The 10656-nt window shown below is 45.8% G+C and overlaps 1 long non-coding RNA gene across 1 annotated transcript; it reads right to left on the reverse strand.

Annotated features, from left to right (window-relative positions):
* Positions 1-9680: 9680 nt before the first annotated feature.
* LOC107303435 lies at positions 9681-10295 on the reverse strand. Its single transcript, XR_001551266.2, has 3 exons — positions 10206-10295; positions 10039-10089; positions 9681-9958 (listed from the first exon to the last, which is right to left on the reverse strand). It is a non-coding gene; the product is annotated as an uncharacterized LOC107303435 (long non-coding RNA).
* Positions 10296-10656: the final 361 nt, after the last annotated feature.

A 10656-nucleotide genomic window follows, 5' to 3' on the forward strand; every position in this document is an offset into this window, starting at 1 on the left:
CGGACCCCGGTGCCTGCTCCTCTTACCCCTCCTCTCGTGTGCCCTCACGTGGCCCCGCGAGTACATAAGAGGATCGGGTGGCACGTCACGGGTAGTATGAGTGGGGGGAGTGGAGTCGAGGAGGCAGTAAGCTGTGTGGAAAGTGGAGCTCCACTAAGCTAGGAGGTGTCGATGACATCCTGATCGGCCTCAAAATCGTCGCCGCCAAAATCCCCTAAAGCCCATCCTGACGAGCTACCTCCCGTCATGTCCTGCCAGCTTGCGAAAGCATAGAACAAATATGAAGTTATAACCCAACAGTATGGTCCAAGTTGTATCGGATAGTACATTACAGCAAGGTGGTTCAGCTAGTAGGGTGGGCTGTCCAACCTCCCTGAATGGTCCACGTCCCTCCGGCATAGAAGAATGACCCTCCTGCCTACACGGTCGGCCATGGCGACGTCGATGATGTGCGTGCTGTCGTCGTCCATGTCCACAGGTCCTCCTGTGAGAATGGGTCAGCAAGAGTCCTTCCACCTAGCACCTGTGTGGAGGTCCCCACCCATGCATGGACGTCCACGGAGGCTGCGTTGACGTGTCGGCTGCCTGAGTTGATGTACCTCCTGCGTGCCTCGACGACCCGGCACCTGCGTCGATGTCCTCACCCCTATGCATCCAAAATACGGCGCCGAGAAAGTTGTAGTTCATTTGTTAGTACATATGTAATATTGTCATCAGTGATGCTTACGCAGCAATGCTCCATACCTTGGGCCGATGATCGACCACGACCACCCGCCGCTGAACCACCACTATGTCGTGGAACAACGTTGTCGCCATGACAACTGAGTGCACGCACAACAACTATAATCTTCTTCTGGATGCGACGAAACGTGATATCCTGCTCCTAGTCGGTCAGCGTGACACCGACCTCCAATTGCCAGACAACTGCGTGCACCTCACCCTGTATCTCATGCGAGGCGTCTACCTATACCAAAGAACATGCATTAATTCAAAACACATGTTGAATGTGAATCTTTGACGATGACACATGACTTACCGCATGAAAGTAGTCCTAGTCACGATTCGTGGGGTACTGGTCACCAACCCTGGCAGTGTGTATGACTGGCTCCATCGGGGTGTGAGTAATGCAGGTTCGGGTCTGTGGCTGGTACCAGCGAAGGTACTCCTCGTAGTTCGCGTCGGCCGATCCTCCTCTATGATCTCTTCCATCACGATAAGCTAGTTGTCGACATAGTTGTCACCCCCCGAAATTCCTTACACTAATTTCTAAACTTTATTGTGTATTAAAATCCCCGTCCAGAACCAGCTAGGGTACACCAATAGACAAAGTTGATTACATCACCATCGTTCCTAAAACAACAATAAATGACAATTAAAGTCTAATAATATGCAACGGAAAATAAAATAAAGGGCTTCGGGCTCCAGCGCAACTTGGCTCTAATCCACAGGCAGCACCTCGACAGCGGACAATCATCAAACCTCAAAGTCGCCTCCATCTGAACAGTATTCTACCTCTGAAGGGGGAAAATTCCGCAAGAGTGAGTACAACCATGTACTCAACAAGCAGCACGGAAAGGGAGTAATAAATGAATGCAGGTAAACACAAGGATAGGCTAGGGTTAGTTGCACAAAAGCAGCAATTGAGTAAAATAGAGATTTAAGTAGAATAACAATATTTAAATAAATAAGTAAAGCATTTAAATAAAGCTTCTTCACATTGTTCAATGTTATACCGCGTTGTAACAGGCCCAACCACTAGTGAACGTTACACCACGTTGCAGTAGCCCTAAGTGAAAGCCAGTTTACCCAAATTATTAAAGGTTCAACTAATCACAGTGAATCTAGGAGTCCGCCCATGACCGTGGGCACGACTATTCGAATCGATCATACTCTGATCAAAGGTGTACTACTGTACCCACAAGACACAACTCCACTGCACTTGAACATGCACCGACGTGCCACCATGGCACACCGCAAAGGAGGCTATTATAGGACCCGTCACATAACCCTCCCTATTTAATCGCACCACACTTCAGATTTCACCCCTCCTTTACACCAAGTCGGGCAGTTCCCTCTTGTGCCTTGGTGAATCCGGAAGCAGCAGAGGCCATCGTTACAATAGGTTGAACCCGGAAAATAACATAAAGTTATGTACAGTAAATACTTTAAGTAAAACGGTTTGAATTAAATAAGCGGTAATTTGATCAATAATGGGATCAATATGGTCAAAAGGAGTGCCACTTGCCTTGCTCAGCCTCAAGAGGGATCTCTGTGACGATCTCGAAGTAAACGAGCGCTTCGGTGGGCTCCAAAATCTAAGCTTTAAAGAACAAAAATAAATAAACATGCATAAACTCTACTGAAACAACAAAAAAACTATTTTTAATGGATTATTGGAATTTATCTAGATTTAATGAAATTTGAATGGACTAAAACGGAGACTAGATGATTTAGTTATGAATTTTAGAAGTTTTCTAGGTTTTTAAACTAAACAGAAAAAACCTTTGCGCAATAATGAGGCTTATGACGTCATCATGAGAGGAGAGGGTTCGGGCTGACAGGTGGGACCTGAGGGGAAGTGGGCGGTGACTGACCCGTGGGCCCGGGGAGGGAGAGAGAGTGGTCGGTAGGGGTGGCTGGCAGGTGGGCCCGCCGGGGAGTGAGAGGGAGGGGACAGAATGGGTGGCCGACGGGCGGGGCCCAGCGGTCAAGGGAGGGAAATAGAGAGAGGGAGAGGAGCTCGTTTGGCGGCAGTCGGCTCGACCGGCGCGGCGGTGGTGACGGCATCCAACGGGCGGTGGCGTCGCCGGCGGTACCGGCGAACGGCGGCGAGGGTGGCGGCACCGACGGTGACGGCGCGGGATGTGGGGATGTGCCTAAAATAAACAGGAAAGGTATAAAAGCACAAGCTCGGCGAAGAAAACTTATCGACGGAAATATGGCACATTGGACTAGCTTTTTAAAAGACCAACCAGGCAGCAAGCAGAAGACCCAACAACTCCATAGGCGAGCTTGAGTTAAGGAAGCGGCCCTAAAACGAGCAACCTTGATGAAGACCTGCTCTTCTGAACCACATTTTATACCAGGGGTGAGTACAAATCTACCCAGCAAACCACGATCCAAATACAAATAGAATATATGCAAGTAGTACAGGGATATATGGTTCATCAAGATGGCTTGATAACAAGCCTATCATAAGTAGTTTTTCCCTACTTTGATAAACAATTTATTTGTAAACATTTATAAATCGATAGTTTAAAATGTAGCAATATTAATCACCATCATTCTCATCTCATTCCAATCCAAATTTTAATTATAAAATCTACTTATATCATAAGACATAGGAATCACCCAATGACACATCTCCATTAACCGGGAGCACGACGTATTCGAATACAGTACGACTATGCAAATTTACCCACATGATATATACCACGACTGGATTAGAGTCAAGGTAATGGAACCGTTTATTAATCCCACTTACTACTAGTTACTGCCAGTGGGATATCGTCCGTCCTAGCAGTCGGGCACTCGCTCGGCCACAAGCAAGGCATAGTAGGTCGTTGCTTTCACGAGTGCCACTGTTGTGAGATCATGTCAACTTGGCTGCGGCCTCTTACACATGTCCACTTGTTAACGCCGTATTTTGGCAAATAGCCGTTGTGGATCAATGCACGATAGAAGACTGAATCAGGTAAGAAAAGGGGAATCGGCTGGGAGATTTTACACAACACGACTCGAAGTTAGCTGATAGAGTTCAGATCGGACTGAGATTGGAGTCCGATTGGGTTTAGAGCTTAAAGATTGATTCGGTTATCATCACTGTCCGTGTAGATTAGGTTTGTTTTATCCTAGAGTTGGTTTAGGATTTTTGTATCTAATTAGAGTCCGTGTATAATAAATTAGTTGCTAATACGGATCCATATCCGGTTAGATTAGTTAGATTTCGGGATATAAATAGATGGTCTCGTACCCCTGTAAACAACAACAATCAGTTCAATTACAATCTTGACGTGTCACCAACCTTTTCGACAGAGCGAGCTCTCGGTGCAAGGTTTGTCACCCTTGCAATGTAGTTCGTCTTTGTCAACCCGTCGATCGGCTAGAACAGGACTATCTCGATTAAGTTCGATCTCTTGTCCAGCTGATCGACGGTCTATCTGAGGCCTATCATTGTTTTGTGCCGTTCTTGGTTTGAAGTGTGATAGGTTTTCGATTAAGTCCTCGCGAGTTCTTCATTTTGGTCCGTCGATATGGGTTTAGTCGACTGGGTTGTCTCGGTTTGGTCCGATCAATCTAGTTGGCTGAGTTCAGATTGTCAGATTTGATCGAGTGCTCATGAGGGCTTATCCCCGGAGTTCTAGTCAACATTATCTCAAGTAATTCGTCGATTTATTCATTAAACTTGACTACATAGTGTCTTGGTTTGGTCTGATCTATGCATGTTTGGTTCGATCTAGCTATAGAAGCTTGTCCGATTGGCTGAGATTAACGTATGGATTGATGAATTACGCTAGTTTGGTATCCGATTGCTCATATTCTGCAATGCTATGTTGATCTCATGCCTATTTACGTTTAGATCTGAACTGTCTTGGTTGAGTCCTATCTTCTAGGTCTAGCATGAGCATGTATCTGGTTAATTATCATTGTTTTATGTTAGCTATCAATATAGCAATCTATTTTAGCTTAAATTCCATGCTTAGTCTCCTATCGGCTGCTTACTCTACGTGTGATAAGCGTTAGATCGGTCCGGTCAGCTGATTAATCTTAAGACTGTCTCGATTAAGTCTGATCTTTTAAGATTAATCTGTTGGCTGGGCTTTCTATTGGTTATCCTACTTATGATTTAGCCGATAAGGCATATTATTACACGTCTTCATGAAATTCATGTAAAGTTGATTCTTTAGCGCATCGGCTAGGGTCCTAAAGCGGTATCGGCTATTCAGCCGATAACGGTTTGGGTTTAACTATTTTATCATGTTATATCTTGTCAGTTACAAGATCAAACCGACTAGCACACCCGGCATTCTAAGAATTAGGTCCTGCACTGGAGTGATCGTAGAGTAACTCCCAGGCTTTCATATGTGACACGTTGATTGTCATTTTCAGCGTCAACACCACTCTTATATGCTCCTAGAGCCAACTAATAGACTTTCACATAGTGGGACCACGTAGTAGGTTAAGTCCGATTACTCGGTCCTGTGGATGGGCGCAAACTTTATCATTTTCCATGGCATAAGAGATTTTATCCTTATATCCGAAGAAGCAACTAAATTAATACAACACATGCATATATAAACACAATAATATATGTCATAATATCTAGAACAACACCTTCACTCGGAGTTACCTTCCATATCACTCAAGGCAAGTGATTTATATCAAAACAGTATTTTATGTAGCCCGATAGAGTCATCATGTGACGACGGGCAAAACAGAGGTATGCGTATAGAAGTTTGTTGGTATTATCCACTACAATATTAATCTGATAAAGTGTATAACCTATACCTAGGTTATCAGGAAACAAGATATGGTAATTTATGGTATCAGCAATAATAGTAAATTAAATATAGGGCAATAGCTAATGTAATATGATTATTTGAAAGTAATATTACGCCAAAATAACTTTGCAAGTAGATAATGCATAAAATAACTAAGTGGTTCTCTACTTAGGTTCTCAAGATGATCAAAGGATGGTTTCGTGGCTTGCCTTGCAACATGTGGTTTTCTGAGAGCTTCAATGTAGTCGTCTGGATCCACGTCAGCTCATGCAACGGCTTGATAGACTTTCTTCCATACGATCTAGCGCACGCACACAAGAACAAACAATAAACAAAACCATAAAAACTAAAAGCTATAAATAAAGGATAAAACAACAACAGGAGTTGGAGCTGGCTAAAGAGAGATAGCAGTTGAATAGGTGATTGGAGATATTCGGAAGGCTTTTAGACTGATCTAGGATTAAGATTATGATTGTATAGCTAGACGGTTATGATATAGAATTGGAGTGGTGTATGATAGATACTGGAAGTAAGAGAGATTACGGGTCTATGATATGATTTTATGTGGCTTTGGATAATGCAAGATTGATTTATGTACCACATAAATAGAGATCAAGAATGACTCGGGACAAATGTTGATTCGAATAAAATGAAATACAGACAGATAATGACTGGTTGAAGGTTAGGGCTTGTTAAGCCTAGATAGGAATAAGAGTTTAAACTATATATGGGAGAGGCTATTTGGCAGTGTCTTATAAGGGAAGACGATAAGACATATAAGGTTGTTTTGTGATAAACAACATAAATTTGGATTCTGGAGGATGTTGATAGCTAGGTTAATTAAAGTATGAGTCGTGATGCCATGGTCGTATGACAACTTGAGGCGGTGGTTCGAAAGAATATTGTGGCAAATTGATGGATGGATGTTGAATAGGCTTTAGTTGTTTCAAAGAATAAGATTAAGGTTAGAAGTCTGGATATATATATGGTTTAGGTCTTATAGTGGAAGATAATAATAGTGAAAACTAGAACTAAGATATGTAACGGTTATGGCATGATCATATATGACCTCACAAAATGAGTGGGTGATTTGATGCGTTAAACACCGAGCAGACTTGGTGTTTAATCCAAAATATTGTCATGGACATAGAAATTGATATAGATAAAGGAATATAAATGGGTTTATAGTCGGTGAATGGTTATAAATGATTAAATTGAAAACAAGATTAGTCGTGTGAACTATATACGCATTTAAAATTAAAATGCGTATTGAAAGAGAATAAATGGATCAAGTATGGTTGGCTCGAATCAAAGAAATGGTTAGACAATGATAATAGGCTACTGAGCTATTGAATTAAATCAATAGTTCGAATTATATGTAATTTGGTGTATAAGAACAAAAGAATTTAGGAATCAAACGATGTCGAGTCAAAATGGATGATATGAATTCAATGCTTTAAATGGCATAGGTATTTTAGGATAAGCTCTAGGTCTAGGTAATATAATTTAGATAGATAAGGACAGTTAGCCAAAAGAGTTTATCGGATCAAGGGTTGAAATGAAATTTCAATAGATTCAAACTACCAAATGAACAGTAAACCCTATGATCAAAATTAGGGTTTTGACTTCAGGGTTTCGGATGGCGACGAAACTATCGCCATTGAATTTGGAATGACTCAAGGAGACAGACGATGGTTTCGGATTTCAAATCCGAAAGCTGAAGGTTAAAGAATTATTCGGAGAAAAGAATAGTTTTTGAATTTATTTTGAATGGAAAAAAATAGGATAGACTCCAATTATTTTATTTTCCCCTTCTCCTTTTATTTTTCTTTTCTTTCTTTTTTTTCTTTTCTTTTCTCCCCTTTTCTTTTCTCTTTTTTTCTCCTTCCATCTTCTTCCTCCTCTCACACAACCTCACCGGGGGAGGCCGACCGGATGGAGAGCACCGGCGGCGGGATGGGCCGGATCCGTGATCTAGGGGTCCGGGCGACTCTGTCCCACGGGGCGGCGGCATCCGGGAGGCGGCCGGCGGGCCTAGCGACGACGGCCAGAGGAGGACGACGGAGGCAACCGCGGCGGCGGCGCTCCGGCGATCTCCGGTATGGATGCGGCGGCTAGGGAGCTCCATGGGAGGGCGGCGGTGCTAGTGGTGCTGGTGGCTGGGCGCGAGGCGGCACGGAGCGACGCGACGCCATATAGCCGGCGGCGGCAGAGCAGAGCAGCGGTGGCAGCAGCGGCGCCGGTGAGGTTATGGCGACAAATTCATCGGGGAAGGAGAGGGGAACGGTGAGGTGGAAGGTTTATGTTCCATTTTTACCACTAATTTTGGAGATGGTGCAGTAGGAGCAACGGATTTCGCGGTGAAGCGCCGGCGACCAAAACTCGAACTCCGGCGAACCTTGAATGGCGTGCGACGACTCCAGCCGTGGCAGGCGGCGCGGATTCAGAGGATGAAGGAGCAGGCCTCGGCGACCTTCCTTGGCGTTGGTGGTGGCCAACGAGATGGACTGGAGAGGGAGACAGAGACGACAATGGAGTGGCGGTGGCGAGAAGATGACGACGACTGGCTCGGCGGTCGCTGCTTACGTCGGTGGGCAAGGCGCACTTCGGACGACGACGCGTGGCGACGACGACTGCAACCGAAGCAGCTGCGTGGCCATGGCCTCGGCAAGGCGGTGACGGCATTGCACACAGAGGAACAAAGAGAGAGAGATTGTGTGCGAGAGAGAAATAGAGAGGTAGATGACTGGGAGGTGGACGGATGAACCGGATGGATAGATGAACGGACGAAACGGCAATTCGCGTGAGATCGGCGGCAAATCGAAATAAATGATATTTGGATGAAATATGGATATCAGAGTTCGGGGTTTAAGTTTTTTAGAGTAGACGGCGACAGACGAAAAGACAAAAGGAAAAGACAGGAGAGTTTATAAGCTTCAACTCGACAAAACATTGAACGAAACTTTTAAAAATATTTCGCAAAAATTTTACCCTAAAATTTCTAGTATGTTACACGGGAGGGCTCGGCGACAACGGTGGCCGAGAGCCCGAGGCGGCGGCGACGGCGGGAAGACGACGACAGCGCCTGGCGGCGACGAGGAGACGTTGGCGTCGGCAGGGACATGTCCGCGGTGGCGAGGCAAAGGGGATGGCGCCAGGAGGGGGCGACGATTGCGCCAGACGATGCGTACATGGCGGCAGCGGCATTCGGGCTTGGTGACGGCGGCCGGGAGAAAAAGGGGAAGGGAGGAGAAAAGGGGAGCTCATCGGCGGCGGGAAGACGACGGCGACGACAGCGAGCGGGTGGCACACAAGGTGACGGTGGTCGACGCGAGTGATCGATGGTGGTGCACGGAATCGACGGCGAGGGCTCAGGCGGCGGCGTTCGGGTGGCGCTCGGGTGAGGTGGGCAAACCGGCGCCGGGAGCAGGGGAGGGTTTAAATAGGAGGGGTGAGGTCGACGGGGTTTGGAAAGGGGCGCGGGGAAGGAAAGCGGGCGATTTTTGGAAGGTGGTGGCACAATCAGCGGCGAATAGCGACATCGGCGGCGCGTGGGCGGGGAAGGCCAAGCCGGACAAGGGGAAGGGGACCCACCCGTCAATGGGCGTGGGCGGAGGGAGGCGCGGGCGTGGACTGGGCTGGCGGCCCAACGGCGGGTTCACTCGGGCGCGCGCGCGGGAGGCAGGCCGAGGCTGGCGGCTAACGGCTGGGCCGGCCCGGGGGGAGGGAGAGAGAAAGGGAGGGAGGAGAGTTTGGGCTACGGCCCAAACCAAGGAAAAAGGGGAAAAAATAAAGGGAGAAAAAGAAAAAGGAAAAATGAGAGAAAAGCCTCACCTAGCCAGATTTTAAATTAATTTTTTGTGGCAAATTGTATAATTCTAATTTCACCTTTAAATCCCGTTAATGATTTCTCGGACTTCGATTTATTTTAATTTAATTCTTTAAAGGGTATTTCTCCTAAGCTTTAATTAGGCCAATTATTATTTAACAATTTCTTTATTGAATTTGGCTTGGAACAGAAACTTGGGATGTGATAGTAGTTCTGTAGCCGTGGAACCCACTGCATCCCTGGACCCTATCCACGTCAACTAAATCTGCAAGCGAAATGGCTAAATTAGCATATAAACCGATGGCATACGACTTCTTTGAACAATACTACGTTAGTACCTCTGGTCGGGAGCTGGCTATAGTGGCACTCGGAACGAATGAAGGAGACCAAACTATCAAAGCACATGGTGAGGACAGTGGGGCTCGACGAACATGTCAAACACAAGGGGTACGATGGTCATCTAGTACGCCTTGTCCCGTGTGCACATAGTGGAGAGACTGCGCGAAGTCCTAGCGAGGGCTGCCGTATCTGTGTACGGCTCCCAAACGATGTCGCTCGGCTGCATCCGATCGAACTCCATCATGAACTCTGGGTACGACCGCACCACCTGCTTGTACGCCCACTTCCTCTGCAAATAACAAATAGGTAAATAATGCATTCCGGGTTGTCAAACACGCTGAGTACGAATGATATGCCCGAGAAACTTACCTGGCGACAACACCATAGCATCCCCATCGGTGGTACCACCTTAGCTTTAACCTTGAGCGGGAGGATGGACAAGTGTGTTTTTTTAGTAATAGTAATATATCCATGTTACAGCAATTATTTCCAATTTTTCCTGAACTTCTAAGAGAAAAACAGAAGTCACAACATACCTTTTTGTTCATGCGTTCTTTAGCACCTTGGTGAGCATTTTGAATGCGGCAGTAGGGGGAATTGAAGAGTACATGTCAGTTGCTGAATTCCTCCCAAGAAACCAATATTACCATTACGAATCGAAGACTCGTTGCTTCTTGAATTATGGAGCGGTGGATCAAACTTAGACTTGGCATACATTGCTGGATAGTCCCCTAATACTGATCTCCAGTAGGGGGAAAATTTCCTCCTCGTGTATGTTGGATCCCATCCTTAAAGTGCACACTAATACAAAAATGATTTTTCTATACGAGGCCCCATGATTTTTGCAAACGGACCATAACTAGTGGCGTCTGTAAAAATCATGGGTCATTTTCCCATATAGCTCCTTAAGTGGCCCGTATGAAAAAATCAATTTTCCCATACGGGGCTCTTAAGAGGGTCGTATGTAAAAATGAGCTCATTTCTGTA

This window comes from Oryza brachyantha, chromosome 10 (genome assembly GCF_000231095.2).
Source record: "Oryza brachyantha chromosome 10, ObraRS2, whole genome shotgun sequence".
Taxonomy (NCBI): Eukaryota; Viridiplantae; Streptophyta; class Magnoliopsida; order Poales; family Poaceae; genus Oryza; species Oryza brachyantha.